The sequence below is a fragment of the Mytilus edulis genome, chromosome 11, assembly GCF_963676685.1.
Source record: "Mytilus edulis chromosome 11, xbMytEdul2.2, whole genome shotgun sequence".
NCBI classification, from domain to species: Eukaryota; Metazoa; Mollusca; class Bivalvia; order Mytilida; family Mytilidae; genus Mytilus; species Mytilus edulis.
In genome coordinates, this window is record NC_092354.1 from 28,047,440 (window position 1) to 28,066,787 (window position 19,348).

Consider the following 19,348-nt stretch of genomic DNA (forward strand, 5'->3'; position numbering starts at 1 on the left):
AAGCAACCAACAATCAATCAATCTTCCAATAATTTACATCATACCACCTCTGGTGTATTATCGCAAATTCGTATCATATATCATCCGTATTAAAAGCAAGCTAGTGTCAGCATCTACTTCTTAGAATAACATAGCTCAGGGTATGAAGACAAGTGCTGTAGAAATGATTAAGGTTCATGAAGTTATGATGATGTGTATCCTTTGACTTAAATGGCTGCATTTTCACCTCAAAATTTATATAGATTACAGACAAATATGTGCATAGCATGCCCTATTTAAATAGAAATTCAATTGCTTTGTCATCCAAACACAGAGGCAATGATTACAATAATAATAATAATATATCAAACGAATGGCTTACAACAAAAATTCTATGAATCTAGCATATATAAACTTTTTATTCCTTTGGTCATACTGCTGTTGTTATACTACCACCGTATTGAGTTTTATCCTTGTTCTTCTGTAAGTATGTACATTCTTCCCTTATACTTATGTACCTCTGTATATCCCAAAATTCGTTTCTGTTTTCTTACTTTAGTTTGCCTGAACCAAATTGTATGAAACTGATACGCAATGCTTATAACCACAATTCACAAGTCAAGTTTGAATTTAATTTGCGCATTTTTTTATCATTCTATAGCGTTTAATGCTACTTTACAAAAAGAAAAGTTGCGGGAAATTTTAGTTTCTGTTCTCTAAGTATAGTTTGTCTTAACCAAATGTTATGAAACTTGTACACAATTCTCATTACCACAAACACTGATCAAGTTTGAATTTTGGTGGATTTATTTTTACTGCTCTAGGGTTGTGCCTTGTTAAATGGAACCAGATGCTCCGCAGGGCACCGCTTTATACGACCGCAGAAGTCGAACACTGAAGTTGAACAGTTGGGACAAGTATGGACACAACATTCAAGCTTGATGCAGCTCTGAATTTGGATCGCGATCAAATTGTTGACATTACACATAGGCTTCTGACAGAAAACAAATGTCAAGATCTTACAGTTCTATTGCGCAATACTGTATAATTAGGATGAATACACAATGTTTATTTACCCATAATTCAGATCAAGTAAACATTTTGGTAGTGTCACATTTACAGTTCTTGAGTTTATAACGTTAATGCTAGCAAGGGCATCATTTGAGTCCCATGGACATGTTTCCTATTTTTGATAAAAGCCTATAAAATAAATTCACTTTTTCACAGTTGTATTGATTTAAGTTATTGTAACTATTTATAAGTAAGGGTGCAGTATTTTTTGCAAAAAACCAAAGCTACCCAAAAGAGTTCAAAGAATGAAAATGTATTAATAACTATAGGCCACAATAAAGATTGTCAAAAATGAGAAATGTTTGTAATTGTCATTGATATGGTTATATTTATAAATTATATGTTTACAAAATTTAGAATTTTTGAAATACTAAGGCTTTTCTACCTCAGGCATAGGTTACCTTAACTGGATTTGGCAAAACTTTTAGAAATTTTGGTCCTTAATGCACTTCAACTTCGTACTTTATTTGGCTTTTTTAATATTTTTGGATTCGAGCGTCACTGATGAGTCTTTTGTAGACGAAACGCGCGTCTGGCGTATATACTTAATTTAGTCCTGGTATCTATGATGAGTTTATTTACCATATACATGTAGAAAGCTTTAAAAGGCCCCGCCGGATATGAAACATTTTGATATAAATGTTTATACAAACAATACAATATCATTACACAGTCAATTACTTATTTACATTTTATAAAGTTAACTTTGTTTAAAAAGCTTTACCAAGAACAGTTCAGTTAAACAGCAACCCATCAATACAATTATTTACAATTGTAATAAAAAATATTGAGTGTGAACAGAACAAATTAAATGATAGCGTGATTTATATACTTAGCAAAATTATATAGTGTTTATTTGTACATTAACCAGTTAAAGAAAACACTTCATCAATTCCAAAAATAAATATTTACAAATGTTTATGTTTAAAAATACAGTTTCCGTCTAATGATCCAATTTCATTGTCCTCTGTGAAACCTTATTTTGGAGTAGATTGGGTCTGTGCCTTTTTTCCAGATTTGCCTTTCTGTGGTGTTTCCAAAAGTTTACTTTTTGTAGGTTTACTTTTTTAACAATAATTTTACTCTGTTTAAACTAAATGGCCAACTCCTTTTCATCAATTGATAATAGCAAAGATCTGTTGGAAACAAAAACATCTTCCCCAAGGTTGATTTTTATTGAATTGTCTTGAGGTTTATGAAGACATCCTTTGGAGATAAAGTTTGGAAGTGAAGCTGAGTGGAACCATATCGTGGCAAAATAATCTAGCTGCAGTTGAACAAGATCAGCTAGATTATCCAGAGCTGACGTTGGTGGCAACCATGTTTGTGGATGCTTAAATTCTTTTCCTGGCAATTTAATTGACAACTGTCGAATTTCTGCAAAGGTTAGAGCAGTACTGTCAACCTGAGGTGGACAGTATAAAGTGGCGTAAAGTTTTGTGTACAGTAACTTATCAAGAGTGTAAATAACTTTTTTCTCTCCATTTTCTAATTCAGCTGTAAAGGTTGTGACTAAATTTTCCCTACAGTTGACAGTAATTTGTCATGAGAAATACTGTGAACATTTGGCAAAAAGTCATTTCCACCCATTGCTAAAATACATGCCACTAAAACTCCTATCTTTGGTTTGTTGAAATGGTGCTCTAACAGAGATATAATTCCAGTTATATCATATATCTCTGGTTTCTTTTTTTGTGACCATATAAATACCGGCCATTTTAAAGACTGATCTTCATTTCTTGGCCAGAAGATGCTTACACTTATTAAATGTATGACCAAAGTGTCAATATCTGCTGATGTTACAAAATTGACGACACATGGTCCATCTCTAAGATTTTCTATTGTATTTTTGTCAAACAACCAGTCTGCTTGTGACATTTCTGCCTTCCCCTTTCTTTGCTTTATACTATGCATCAGTTCTTCTCTGTCATATCCACTTTCTTTCTTAAAATAAAATCTGACTGGTGTTGCGTACAAGTCACAATGGCAATGGTCATCATTCTGGCATTCATATTCAGACAAAAATCTACATATTTTTTACTGTTTAATTAGAAACTTGCTGATGAGTTTTTTGCCTGACATAATAGTAGTAGAAACAGCAGCCTGTTTGCTGAAGTTTTCTTTGCTTACAATTTCATTTTCTTCTTTCAAATGGGCAATGGTTATTTTTCTTTTTTCTCTCTTTTAAGTCTAGTACTGGCCTTGAAATCATCAGGAGTAAAATAATATTTTTCTTCGCAAATGACAATTCTTTTTAAATTCGGAAGACTGCTAACAAGCTTCTTTATGATTGCATTAGAAATAAACTGAACATATTGTTGTCCAGAGGAAGCAAATACTTTAAATTTTGTGCCAGCAAACTCGACAATTGACAGATTGGCGTTGTTTCTGATGTGAGCAGGGAGCATTTTGAAGTCAAGAAACACATGCTGGTCTTCTTCAGAATCCCCTGATGAACTCGTATGTAAGGATTTTGCTACCTGGCATGTTTTGATTAAGTTCAGTAGTGCCTTTTTTTACACCAGGTGATTTATTTGTCGCATTTTTAGACCTGTCTGGTTTCGACTACAACTTTCAAAACAGAATATTGAATTCCATCTTTAGCATATCCAAGCGGGGTTGGATATTGCTTCAAGAAAACAGTTCTGCCAGAGTGTAGTCGTTTTAAAGTAGAATTGTTTATGCACTCCATCACTAATTCATAAACAGAATTTAAATTATTAGTAAAAAATTTACTCCAATATGTGAATGTATCTTTCCGTATATGATAAAGATATATGTGCTCCATGATTGTTTTCTTCAGTGATGTTTGTCAAGGATGACGAATCTGGGTTGTCACACGCTTTTATACGGTATATTTAAGCCAATCAGATTAATTAAAATTTATAGTGTCATGGTGATTAGGAACTAACTCCTCCCCATATTAGATTCAGTGATGACAATTTATTAATAGGTGTTTGAGTGAAATATTAAATAAGTAGTATTAAAGAATTATGAAGTTTTTGATTTTGACTAAAAAACGAATCTTGTTTTATTCTTTTTATTTTTTTTTATTAAAAATGCATTTAAAGATCTATTTATTTTATAGGTTCATTGAATATTCAAAACTTGACAATAATATAGTCTATATTGAAATATTATATTCCATACGTTTTTTTATGAAATATTGCGAATGATAATTATGTTTTTTTCTTATAAATAAAATAAAATCATCCCAAAGGGTGACTGGGGTATAGAAATATGGTCACTTGGTCTTCTCCCGACCGGCAGTAAAACGCTTGCCGAAGTGGGGCGTCCGTTTGGCTGTGCGGGATGTATCAAGTTCGCAGTCACGTCCGGTCAGAAGGGGGACGTTAAATCCGCTGCCTCGTGTAAAGAGAGTGCCACGCTCTTTGCACGTTAAGAACCCTTGCAACAACTCTCTGAGGGGTCCGTAGGTGGCCTGTTGCAAGGCAAAATTTCTGTCCCTATCCAATATACCCTCCTTTTCCGGTGGCAGTCCAAATTTCTCCGACCCAGATGGCCTCTAATGTATCAGCCTACCTATTGTATTTATTGTGAACTTTTTATTGTCCTGAATATGCATGAAATATTTGCCACTGGACGTTAAGCAACCAACAATCAATCAATCAATATAAATAAAATTTGACTGGTGTTGCGTACAAGTCACACTGGCAATGGTCATCATTCTGGCATTCACATTCAGACAAAAATGCTTTACTGTCGATGTCTACTATTATTTTTTTCTCAGATCTACATATTGTAACTGTTTAGTTAGAAACTTGCTGATGAGTTTTTTGCCTGACATAGTAGAAACAGCAGCCTGTTTGCTGAAGTTTTCTTTGCTTAAAATTTCATTTTCTTCTTTCAAATGGGCAATGGTTATTTTTTCTTTTTTTTCTCTTTTAAGTCTAGTTCTGGCCTTGAAATCATCAGGAGTAAAAGAATATTTTTCGTCGCAAATGACAATTCTTTTTAAATTCGGTAGACTGCTAACAAGCTTCTTTATGATTGCATTAGAAACAAACTGAACATATTGTTGTCCAGAGGAAGCAAATACTTTAAATTTTTGTGCCAACAAACTCGACAATTGACAGATTGGCGTTGTTTCTGATGTGAGCAGGGAGCATTTTGAAGTCAAGAAACACACGCTGGTCTTCTTCAGAATCCCCTGATGAACTTGTATGTAAGATTTTGGCTACCTGGCATGTTTTGATTAAGTTCAGTAGTGCCTTTTTTACACCAGGTGATTTATTTGTCGCATTTGTAGACCTTGAGTTCCATCTTTAGCATATCCAAGCGGGGTTGGATATTGCTTCAAGAAAACAGTTCTGCCAGAGTGTAGTCGTTTTATGTAGGATTGTTTATGCACTCCATCACTAATTCATAAACATAAATTAAATCATTAGTAAAAAAATTACTCCAATATGTGAATGTATCTTTCCGTATATGATAAAGATATATGTGCTCCATGATTGTTTTCTTCAGTGATATTTGTCAAGGATGACGAATCTGGTTTGTCACACGATTTTATACGGTATATTTTAGCCAATCAGATTAATTAAAATTTATAGTGTCATGGTGATTAGGAATTAACTCCTCCCCATATTAGATTCAGTGATGACAATTTATTAATAGGTGTTTGAGTGAAATATTTAATAAGTAGTATTAAAGAATTATGAAGTTTTTGATTTTGACTAAAAAACGAATCTTGTTTTATTCTTTTTTTTTTTTTTTTTTTATTAAAAATGCATTTAAAGATCTATTTATTTCATAGGTTCATTGAATATCCAAAACTTGACAATAATATAGTCTATATTGAAATATTATATTCCATACGTTTTTTTATGAAATATTGCGAATGATAATCATGTTTTTTTTCTTATAAATAAAAACTGGTGTTGCGTACAAGTCACACTGGCAATGGTCATCATTCTGGCATTCACATTCAGACAAAAATGCTTTACTGTCGATGTCTACTATAAGATTTTTCTTCAGATCTACATATTGTAACTGTTTAGTTAGAAACTTGCTGATGAGTTTTTTGCCTGACATAGTAGAAACAGCAGTCTGTTTGCTGAAGTTTTCTTTGCTTAAAATTTCATTTTCTTCTTTCAAATGGGCAATGGTTATTTTTTTCTTTTTTCTCTCTTTTAAGTCTAATTCTGTCCTTGAAATCATCAGGAGTAAAAGAATATTTTTCTTCGCAAATGACAAATTCTTTTTAAATTCGGTAGACTGCTAACAAGCTTCTTTATGATTGCATTAGAAACAAACTGAACATATTGTTGTCCAGAGGAAGCAAATACTTTAAATTTTGTGCCAACAAACTCGACAATTGACAGATTGGCGTTGTTTCTGATGTGAGCAGGGAGCATTTTGAAGTCAAGAAACACACGCTGGTCTTCTTCAGAATCCCCTGATGAACTTGTATGTAAGGATTTTGCTACCTGGCATGTTTTGATTAAGTTCAGTAGTGCCTTTTTTACACCAGGTGATTTATTTGTCGCATTTGTAGACCTGTTTGGTTTCAACTACAACTTTCAAAACAGAATATTGAGTTCCATCTTTAGCATATCCAAGCGGGGTTGGATATTGCTTCAAGAAAACAGTTCTGCCAGAGTGTAGTCGTTTTATGTAGGATTGTTTATGCACTCCATCACTAATTCATAAACATAAATTAAATCATTAGTAAAAAAATTACTCCAATATGTGAATGTATCTTTCCGTATATGATAAAGATATATGTGCTCCATGATTGTTTTCTTCAGTGATATTTGTCAAGGATGACGAATCTGGTTTGTCACACGATTTTATACGGTATATTTTAGCCAATCAGATTAATTAAAATTTATAGTGTCATGGTGATTAGGAATTAACTCCTCCCCATATTAGATTCAGTGATGACAATTTATTAATAGGTGTTTGAGTGAAATATTTAATAAGTAGTATTAAAGAATTATGAAGTTTTTGATTTTGACTAAAAAACGAATCTTGTTTTATTCTTTTTATTTTTTGTAATTAAAAATGCATTTAAAGATCTATTTATTTCATAGAATCATTGAATATCCAAAACTTGACAATAATATAGTCTATATTGAAATATTATATTCCATACGTTTTTTTATGAAATATTGCGAATGATAATCATGTTTTTTTCTTATAAATAAAAACTGGTGTTGCGTACAAGTCACACTGGCAATGGTCATCATTCTGGCATTCACATTCAGACAAAAATGCTTTACTGTCGATGTCTACTATAAGATTTTTCTTCAGATCTACATATTGTAACTGTTTAGTTAGAAACTTGCTGATGAGTTTTTTGCCTGACATAGTAGAAACAGCAGCCTGTTTGCTGAAGTTTTCTTTGCTTAAAATTTCATTTTCTTCTTTCAAATGGGCAATGGTTATTTTTTATTTTTTCTCTCTTTTAAGTCTAGTTCTGTCCTTGAAATCACCAGGAGTACATTTGGTGGGGGAAGTAAGGGGCATCACTCTCCAAGAGAATCCTGTAGGGGGAACCGACCTTAAGGCATCCTTCTGCTCAGAGTTGAAGGACCTGACACCCACCCCAAACCCGAAGTAAGCATTGCGGTACGAGTCCTGCCACTCCCGCACCTGAGCAATCCCCCCTGGAAACAGTGGAGATGAATCAGCTGTAATTGATTAACTGCCACGCTCTTCAGGACCCCCAAAACCTCGCGATGGGCTCGGGCGTGCAAACTGGAGCCTCCAGCCTGCTACAAACTCCTGCCTTGGCTGGTGGACTCCCCTGCTCACTAGAGGAGCTCGCCTGGGACGGCTCACTGGAGCTGAGGTTAACCTTCCCATGCGTGCAAACTCAAACAGCCCATATTTGGTGATAAAAGCCGTTTTTGGCCGGTCCTCCTCTTTTATTTTGACTTGCCAATACGCCGAATTGGAGTACCACACATTTTCTGCTAGGGTGTCTAGGCACTCTTCTACTGAGGGTAGTGCAAAGATTTGGCGGAAACAGGCCCCATTGACCCTCCTATAGTCCACACACCACCTAACGCTACCATCCCTCTTCCGTATGAGGACTTGGGCAGAAGCCCACTCCGATACGGATGGCTGAATTACCCCAGACTGAAAAATATCCTAACAGGACCACACACACGCACAACCTTTCCATTCCTTCCCCATCTATAAGACTATGGATTTCTGTCCTTCTAGGGCCATCAATATCACTGTCATTATTTTTCATCCCTTTCACAATCATGATACCCTTTAAATAGTTAACATCATTTGAATGCAAGCTGCAAGTTAGCTCATTTTCAAATGCTAATTATCTTTTATATAGTCTATGAAAAAACACCCAAATAGGACTAAAACCTCAAATTCCTTCCCCATCTGTAAGACCATGATTTTCTGACCATAAATATCAGTCAATATCTAAACTAGTTAATTTTTTTTATCGCATTTACCTTCCCAGTTTAACTTATAAATCAGTACAAGGAAGTTTTATAAAAAAAATATGTCTCCCCTCTTATTTTCTGATAAAAGGCCAAGAGTCAATAATTGAATATGATTGATAAAGTTTGAACAATATATTAATATGTATGTATACACATAATTTTCTGTTGAAATCCTAGCACACATTGATGTTTGAAATAATTTTTACATAATCAATCAATTTGGAACAGCTAATATAATAATCATATATACATTTATAAGTCTTCAATATATTCTTCACCACTCTCTTCCTCGTAATCACTTTCAACGTCTTCTACTATCAAATCTTCCATCAAAGCTACATTTCTCAATATCTGTTGCATTTTTTCATAGTTATCAGCCAAAACACCATTTGTAAACACAATGTCAACCGACATGTCCCCAATGTATTCTGAAAATTGATTGTTTAACCTACATATCATTTCATAATACATCCCTTCTTTTATCAAAAACGCAGTACCTCCTGAAGTTGGACATTCTCCTAACTCTTCTTTAACTTTTAAGTACTAATGTTTGCACCATTTAATTACAGATATCATTTCTTGATATCATACTATACAAAGAGAAAAAGAATTGTTTTGAAGAATAAGAATTTAAAAAAAATCACCTAGATTTTGCAGTTCATAGTTTAAATTACCATAAGCAAGATTTGATTTGTAGCAGGCATAGTTTAAGAGCTTATTCCATCTACGCCAGTGACTTACAACCTAACGACTTTTCACAGTGCGCCAGAGGGTTGCATCTTGTTTTACAAACCATGTTTTGTATGGATAATGATCTCTTTACACCAAAAGATTTTTTTCTTCAGATTTTAGTAAAAAAAAGCAACATTGTGACTAACAGTGCTCAACAATGGAAAAGAACAACCTTTAGGGTAGGGGATAAAAATTAGGGTAGGTAAGGAGACAAACAGACATACTATTTTGTTGGCCTATGTATGCTTACTACAATATTTGTGCAATAACTTCAAAATAGTGCCTCTCTGCAACATGTTTATTTAACAGTAACTAGCTGTAGTTTCTTTTGCTTTAATTTGACCAATTTGATACTCTTTAGATAATTAGCAGCATTTGAAGGTAATCTGGAGGTTTTGTGTTTTCTCTCAAATGCTGATAATGTTTTCTCTGGTCTATAAAAAAGAAAATATATTTTTAATATAAAATCATAAAAGTATTTGAAATCATAATAAAAAAAAGCATAAAACTCTCAACAACACTAATATTTCGATTGTAAAGTTAACTATCTTTTCCCCCATGAACATGTGTAAACCCAATTGTTATAAAAAGCTTTCACGATTAAGTGAATAATTTCTGCTTTATAACTTGCAAGTTATTAGTTCAACCAAGATAAACACAAGAAATTGTCCATAGTACAGGGATGCCACACTCACAATATCATTTTTCTATGTTTAGTGGACTGTGAAATTTGTTGGCATTAAAATTAGAAAGATCATATCATATGGAACATGTGTACCAAGTTTCAAGTTGATTGGACATCAACTTCATCAAAAACTACCTTGACCAAAAACCTATTGAATTCATTGTTTGTTAACTGATATGACATGGGGTCTTTTTTCATGTATATAAAAAAAATCTAGTTTTATCAATCAATAGTATTGCACAAATTTGTTTAGGCTGATTTGTTAATCAAGACATGATGTCATAATCACCTTCTTTTTACATCCGTAGCCTTCTCATCTAATTGTTTAGATCTGCAAATAGAGAATGAAAATGAAGAAGTAAAAAAAAAACTAGGTATACACATTAATTAATAACAAATGCAGATCCTCAATATTTTGAAAAAATGAGTTCTCATAATATTTACAGTCATTTACATACAAAAACTATTGTAAGAATATTCTAAGTGTTAAATCATCCACTAAAAATGTGATGATATACCATGAACAAGGTAGATTGCCTCTTATTTTTACAAGAAAGTGCAAGATTTTCAAATATTGGTTTAAATTGCTAAATACGTCAAACTGTATATTGAAAAACTGCTATAATTATTTATCTGATGAATTAGTAAGATGTCCAAATAATAAGTGTAATTGGTTTTTTTTTATAAAGAATGAACTGTTTATTATTGGTCTAGGAGACGTATGGTATAGCCAAAACCTTAATTCAGACATGCCTGATGTATATTTTGCTGTCATAAAGCAGCGTTTATATGATTGTCTAAAACAAGAACTTAATGGTCAGTTGCATACTTCGTCAAAATGTTCTAATTATAAATATATGTCCGACAGATCCAAAAAGGTGCTCATTTTTGTCAATATTGTGAAAATAGTCATACTTTTCACATGTCTTCATCATTGAAATACACACATTTGACATTATTGATCATTTCAATATCATTATACCCAAAATACATTTTTGGCCTTAAAATATTAAGATCTTTAAACATACCCAATACTATTATATCTTTGAAGAGTAAGAAAATAGTCGTCTGTTTTATTCAAAACAACTGAAAAGAAATTATAATAATTAGTAGGTAAATTAGTTTTATACTTCAACGAACATGTATTTGCAATAAATAAAAGATTTGTTTTGTATGTTTTAGTCGGGTTGTTGTCTCTGACATATTCCCTGTTTCCATTCTTATTCAAGCATGAAAAAATATCATTTAATATATAAGATATACTTATTAAACCATGAAACTTTTCTATAACAGTTGCAGGGATGACAGTTACTATAATAAAGTCGTCAAGTGATAACAGATAACTGTAGGGGTTAGAAGGGACTTTCTTTTAAGTGCCTTCCAACACCCTCATAAAAATAGATACATACATTTTCCATATTTTTTCTATTTAAATAATGACCTTTCATGGTGGCCAATTTTAATTTTAGATTATTACCAAAGTACCTTAAAAGGGACAAAGTTAGTTTTCTCGTTAGAATTGTTTTACGTTTGTCATTCCAGGGCCTTTTATAGCTGACTATGCGGTATGGGCTTTGCTCATTGTTGAAGACCGTACGGTAATTTCTCACATTTCATTTTAGGAAAGGTGAGCTAAGAATAAGCACTATTTTATGTGATCATGTAGAATTACCGATGCTATCTCTTATTTTCTGACCAAAGTAAATAAGGCCGTCTTTTAATAGGTCAGTTCTGTTTTCCGGTGTCATCTCTTTAGCAATAGTGGAAAAACCACCCAAATAGGACCACAAACGTTCAATTCCTTCCCCATCTGTTAGACCATGGTTTTCTGTCCTTCTAGGGCCTATCAAAATCTACAAGATCATAAACATTAAAATATTATGAGACTAACCGTGCAGGTTCAACAATAATTAAAAAAACTAAGATAAAACAAGTATTTCAAAAATATACCTTAAATCTTGTAAAATAAATAATTTACATAACACATTTGTGTTTACAGGAATAAACTCTTTATCAATTTACGAAGATTTGTGTTTTATCTGGAAGTATAAATACAAATGTATATTGAAAACATGTCCAGTTATTCTACTAGAACAAGTTAAACAAAAACCTTGGAATGGACTGTGCACATCTGATAAAACCCAGCAGTTTTTTATTTTAAATTTACTACCATAAATTTTAAAATATAATAATCTTACTTGACATGAAATGCTGTGTCCATAGCAGTTGAAAATTGGAACTGAAAAAGTTAATTTCTTCAGAAAATCATTTCTGCCAGCTTTCTGAAAAAAATACTTACAAGAATTAAATTTAGAATAAACATCCAAATTGCACAGATTTTTTGGATTTTTTATGTTTAAAAACAGATTATTGATTGTTTCTGTAACAGTTAAATACATTTTTCATTCCAAGTGCTCTCCAGTTTAAAGTTGGACTTATTCTGTACACGTCTTGAGGACTGTATGTTGCCCTGTAGTTGTTTTCGTTTTTCTGTAGTTGAATTTTCCCTCTTTATCAAATATAAATTAATTTGCACATACCAATATCTCTATTTTATTCTTGTTGGAAAAATTAAAAAAAAGTCATTCTAACTTTAAAAATTTATGAAGAAAGTAAAAACATAAATGCATAAATCAATTTGTGTCATGGATAGATGATACCAATCATGTTGTATGAAATTTAAACAAAAATACAGGCTCACTGTTCAGTGAATCATGAAATAGTGTTAAAACCCAATTTGGCATACATTTTATCACATCCCAATGAACATTTGAGCAATTTTGTAGATGCAACAATAACTTCATCATTTACTATCTTTACTAGAAACTGGAACCTGATACGGATGGATAACAAAAGCCTCAAATGAATGGATATGCGTCTCTATTGTCATAGATTGGGCAGAAAAATATGATTCAATTCCTGAACAACATGCAGTACTGATGATTTTTTTTTACCTCAAGATGTTTTTTCAATAAACATGCAATATCGTAAGATATGTGCATTTGTCTGTCAGAGTTCTTTTTAGTAAAAGTTCTAATAAAAAAACAGCATATCCAAGTCTACAAAATAAAAAAAAATGAATGATCCTCTTGGTTATACCGTAATATGATGTTAAAGGGTGTGAATTAAAGTATGTCATGTTATATCAATTATCAGTAAACATTACAGTAATGCATATATAGCATACACACAAGTTTGGGAAAAAGATTCATTCATGTTTTTAAAGTGGTTAGAACAAATTTAAACATTAACGGTGTGTGGTACCTTTACCTTCATGGTAGTTAACTATATCCGAAACTTTTAAATTGATAAAGTATGTATTTCACACTTCGAAACAATAAAATTCAAGTTAATTCTTTAAAATTTTAAGTATTGTAATATTCATTAATGCCTAGGCCGTAGTTTTTTTATTTTTAGTTTTACGAACCCTCCTACCCTAATTTTTGCCAAATAGGAAAAAAAAAATTAAAATGTTGATTAAAATTTTTTTTTCTCCTCCGACCCAGTGTTTTTCATGCAAAAAATTTTTAGTTCATAACTGCATGAAAGAATCTTAAATTTATGCTCTTGGTGATTTAGTAAGTTGTTGCACAATGATTTTCAATTCAAACCTTGTCGAGAAAAAAAATAGTTGTTACACTAGTAGAAAATCTCCTGGTGAAATACATTTTTTTTTATATTGACGGTTGGTTTTTAAAAAAAAAATCAGCAGCAGCTTTTTTTTCCCCGTCCTCCTACCCATTGGTTTTGTCAAAAAATTTCGTAAAACCAAAAATATAATAACTATGGTCCTATGGTTCAATTTTCTAGTATCTTCTAAATTATGAGGGCAGACATGACAGTAGCAGGGTTTGTGAGTAAAAAAATATTCAATTTTGATTTGAAACCATGAAAATGTGTAACCACACATTTAGTTTCTACCATAAGCATACTTTAACCAATACAGGTCAGATTGAAAAAAACGAAACATAATGCCCTCTGATAAAAAAGGCAAGACACAAATACATTTCAAAATGATTATCGTAATAGCTTTTGGAGGAAATACTGTCTGCAGGTGGCTCCAAACACTGCAGTTTCAGACATTTTGTTGTTCTTTGCTTTTGATCTTATGTCGTTTCCAGCTTTAAAGTTACTGCAGTTCTGGAAAATTTAACTTAAATTAATTTTCGTTTTTAATGGCTAATATCCATATTTAAAAAAAAACCAACAGCAATATTTTTTTAAAGCTTTTCTTTTTTTCCAAGTCTAGATTTTACTTGAAGACTTAGATTTAGAATTATTAGTAGGTACATGTAGAAAAAAGAAATATATAATTTATTTATTACTATCATTTGATATCAAATTTGTGAATTTGAATTAAACAAACACACAGGCTAAAACTAATAATATTTTTGTTTGTTGTTCGCCTATCTACCAAAATATTTTTTTTAATGTTTTATTTGTTTTAATTAGGAACTTTATTATCATGTTTTCCTAAATAAATAAATAAATAAAAATATATTTCTACCTGCCTACCAATATTTTTTATTCATGGGTAGGGGAACAGCAAACAATAACGTAAGTTTGGCCTACCTTTTCAATTTTTGGAGTGTCATAATCCTTAATAAAATCATCGACTAGCTTCTGCTGGACGAAAAACATATCTTCATGTTTTGGTGCAATCCAGCTGTATCCTGATGACTTTCGAACCAACAGCATCAAAACAAAAAATACTTGTTTCAGCCTTTTAAAGAAATTATATAAGCTTTATCTTATTTAACCATATTAAAACAGTTTACCATCATGTTGATTATTGATATAGGAACAAGAAGTTGCACGCTAATCATATCCCAACATGTAACTTAAATGGTTGAACATATTGGAATTTTTTCAAAGCCCCAGGAAATATTCAGTTGGTATTTAAAAAATCTGATAAGTGTTCACAAGTAAAAACTCATCACTGTTAAGCTGGTGGTCAAGTATGAAGTCATTCTGCACATTCATATTGGAGAAGTATGTTTGAAAAAATTTCAGTGTCAGCAAACAGTAAATTGGTATCTAAAAAATGCTCACACATGGTAAAGCTGGTGGCCATGTATGAAGTCATTCCACTTATTCATATTGTAGTGCTTGACAGAATTATTTGATGGACCAATGGACATACAAGGTATTTGTAATGGTATAATGTATTGTCAATATGAACCAAGTTTTTACAAAACAATCATTGTATTCTTTGGTTCATTACATGATTTTTTTCATAGAATCAATGAAAATACATGTATATTACCTCAAAGCATGCTGGGCAATTACAACCATCATCAAGATCTGGATAATAATCTGTCATGTAGTCCATTAATACTAACAGTTAAATGTGTCTTTACTTAAATAAAACAACTTTAAGCAATAGAGGTAAACAAACTGGATTTTGTTTAAAAGTACTTGTCAAATGTACCAGCTTGTAATTTTCTACTATTCCAGACGTGCATTTCATCTATACAAGACACCCCACACCAGTCATCTTATTTTATATGAATAAGAAGATGTGGTAGGAGTGCGTATGAGACAACTCTCCATCAAGTCAGAATGTATTTAAAGTTTATAACAATGATAGGTCAAAGTAGGGGTTTCACACAGAGCCCTCACACCAAAAAGACTGCATAAAAAATATATTTATGGTTATCGTTTGTTTTGCCTGCTCTTTTTAAAATCTGCAAGCATGAATGGCTCACCTAAACACAAAACAACCATTTTATTTTTCTCCTGACAGTAAAAAAACAGTTGAATATTAATGATGCATATCTTAATATATTAAGCAAACAAATCTGGTTTGCGTTATCAAATGCTATATTTCTTTGATTATGTATATTAACTTGCAAAATCTTTGGAAGACATAAATAACAGTTGTTTTTTAGTTAGCTCAGTCATTATACTACTGCTTGTAGGTGATATATGTATAGTGTATATCTTACATAATTTTTAGACGAATTATTAACATATGAGTGAAAAGCAAGACTCGGGGAAAATAATATTTAGCTGAATTCGAAATAAATAGCACGCATACAAATAAATCTTGCTTAATTGATTGGTTGAAATCATTTGATTGATTGTCGTTTACTTAACGTCCAGTGGCAATTATTTCATGCCAAGGCAAGATTTTCTCTTGTTCGTGTACAACCCCATAATTTGATTGATTGATTGTTGGTTGCTTAACGTCCAGTTGCAAATATTTCATGCATATTCAGGACGAGAACAAGTTCACAATAAATGCAATATGTAGGTTGGTTTAATAGAGGCCACCTGGGATGATGGTCGGGGAAATTTGGACTGCCACTCGAAAATGAGGGTATATTTTATAAAGACAAATTTATCCATGCAACAGGCCACCTACGGACCCATTATTTGTATTCTGGTTTTTCTTATCAGCCACTTTCGTTTATTGGTCAGTTCGTTTTTGCGATCAAAATCCCAAAAGAGCTAAAATGCCATTTGCTATATGTTGTGGATAATTAAACGTTAGGAAACTTTGCAATAACTCTCTGGGGGTCCGTAAGTGGCCTGTTGCAAGGCAACATTTCTGTACCTATCCAATATACCCTAATTTTCTAATAAACTGTGTTCAAATGTCCTAGAAAATCTAAAATATACCAGTCATAAGACAGTCATAAACTTTAACTACTTCCGTTCATATAAATAGTTATTACAAATATTTTCAGGCAATTGCCATTTGCAAAGAAATGTACATTTTATCTTTTTCATTTTATCAGAACGGCAATAAAACAACCGTTGCGTTGCCTAATTTTTTCTCTGATACGTCAACAGTATCGTGCAAAGAATATTACAAAAAAAATATATTGCAGAATTTCGTACAAATTCACCAAACGAAATTGTCCTGACGATGTGCTACTGATTAGAAAAACGGTCCTGGTTTTGTGCTTATATAGTTTAAAGTGGCAAATATCCAAGATCATTGATGCTTAATTGTTATTGAATGGTTATCTGATGTCTACTGTCTTGAAATTGACACTGTTGTGAATCTGTTACTGTAACTGTCTTCTGTTTTTTTCATTTAAGATGAATTACACGCTGAACATTATCGATTATCAATATTTTAAATTATCTGTATAATCTTGTTAATTGACCTGTTAATAGAGCCCATCTTGTTCCCTTTTAAGATAAAATAATATTTTTACGATTTTCGGGATTATGATCCTTTTGCATGATCAACAAATAACGGTGTAAAATATACAATACCTATATAAAAAGATATTGTGATATGTTTGTCAATCATTCTGTACAAATTTCCGATAATAAACATAAGAAAGTATGTTTTAACAACCATACGTCTACAACATTCAACAATGACCCAAAAAAATCAAATTGTAAAAGATTTGGCATCAAAATGGAAAGCATAAATTGAGAATGGAAATGGGGATGTGTCGGAGACAACAACTTGACCAAAGAGCAGACAACAGTCGAAGGCAACCAATGGGTTTTCAACATAGCGAAAAAAATACCGCATCCAGAGGCGGGCTTCAGTCGGTTCTTTAACAAAATATAATCTAGTTCAATGAAAATGGACGACATATTGAACTTCATAACATGTAAATGATCAAAAATAATAATAAAAAAAAACCAAACACACAAGACTTACAAAGGCAAGAAACTCCTGACTTTAGCCAGGCGCTAAAATGCGTCGGGGTTAAACATGTTTAGTAAAAATCAGGCACAAACAAAGTTGATCAAGGCAACAAATCTCGATAATTCAATTATAACCCTAAGGCGGCTCGGACTTTAAAATTGATAATTCAACTATCTCGATTGGATAAATCCGATAATCCACTGGTATCAATGTGATAACACAGAAACATTAAAACAATTCATTTTGTTTAATTATAGTTGAAGTAGCACTTTTAATTGCATGGCCATTTTCAAAATTTATGTTTCAATCCAAGGGAGATAATTTGTATAGAAAGTACATGGAAATCACACATTTTGCCAATTTTCTTAAAAGTATGGCTGGTTTATACACCACATTTCTTTTTATTGAAACTTCTAAAGCATAAGAAATGGAGATTTTCACAAATTTTCAGAATTTTCCCTTTGTAAAAAGACCAAATATTCCATTTTTCAAAGAACTATTTTTAAAAACAAGCACACTTCAATACTCCATATCCCTATATTTTCTACAGTAAGCTATCATTTTTCTTGTAAATTTTGAATGTGTACATGTTTATCTATTCTTATGTAAAATAGAGAAAAATCTTTTATTTCTTTTTTAGACCACTGAACTTTAGGTTACATAGTCGTCATATCTTTTGGGTAGTCTGACACGTCTCGATCTAGTAGAGATTTGTAAGTTTTCAATGTCCCTTTCACTCTCAGAACTACCGGAACTACTGTCTGTTTCAGTTTCTGTGTCTGGATCAAATAATTCAATGATTACATCATCCTCGTCTGACTGAATTTCATTGACCTGATTGTGATCTGCTATCAAATGCATAGCAATAGATTGCTTAACAGCTTTCACTTTTTCGGGTTTTACAGTGAAATTTCCAAGATTATGATGCTGTATGTATTTGTCTTAATACCGACATTATCTGTTTGTCTATAGAGTTATTTTCAAACATCTCCACCCAATTATAGTCATCATATGTTTTACAGGTCACATCATGTCTCTTTTTTTGTAAAATCTTGAAAGTTTTCCGTTTAAAGGACCAATATTGAAGGTAGTAATACTAAATCATTATGGAAATATAAATCCGTTTAAAACAATTTTTTTTTTGCTTTCGTGACGTTTTTTGGCGTTTTTTTTTTTTACAAAAATAACATAAAAAGACAATTTAAAAAAAAAAGTTCCAACTAATGATGCCAACCTCTCATTAGTAAAGGTAAAGACAATGTTTGCCATCAATTTGCTTTTAAAAATCATACAGTTTCTTCGTTTATTTGTGAAGCAAAGTTCGGCCCCACGAGAAATCGTTAAAATGTATATATTATCAACTGATTTAACATAAACAGTATGTGTAAAGTGATATTCAAAAAGCGGTCACAATTTTAAAACTAATCCGAAAGGTTCCAAATTTACTGTGTGTTGTTTTCATATCTAAAGCATTTTTTTGAGACAAAAATAAAAAACAAAAAAACACTTTTTTCCCCCCAAAAAATGAAAAAAATATTATTTCAACCCATTAGTTACAACATAAAACACAACTTGATTAGCATATTGAATATTTTTAAACAAATTTGAAATTTTATTTAGTTCTGAGAAAATTACGTGTCGATTTTTTATTCCACTTTCCGCAAAACTAATTTGCACCCTATAATCGTTTACACGGAATTTAGATACTTTCCAACAAGTTTTGATTTTCATTATCACATGTTCAAATTGCAAATGAAAGCTTTTAAAAATAGTGTATCTCATTTTGTTTTATATTTAATACTTTTTGATAAATTTTATTTTAAAGTC

At 31.8% G+C, this 19,348-nt stretch overlaps 1 long non-coding RNA gene across 1 annotated transcript; it reads right to left on the reverse strand.

Moving 5' to 3' along the window:
- Positions 1 to 11,579: 11,579 nt before the first annotated feature.
- LOC139494793 (uncharacterized) lies at positions 11,580 to 12,954 on the reverse strand. The gene is made up of 3 exons (XR_011657151.1): positions 12,858 to 12,954; positions 12,102 to 12,185; positions 11,580 to 11,756 (listed from the first exon to the last, which is right to left on the reverse strand). It is a non-coding gene; the product is annotated as an uncharacterized lncRNA (long non-coding RNA).
- Between the last annotated feature and the right edge of the window lie 6,394 nt (positions 12,955 to 19,348).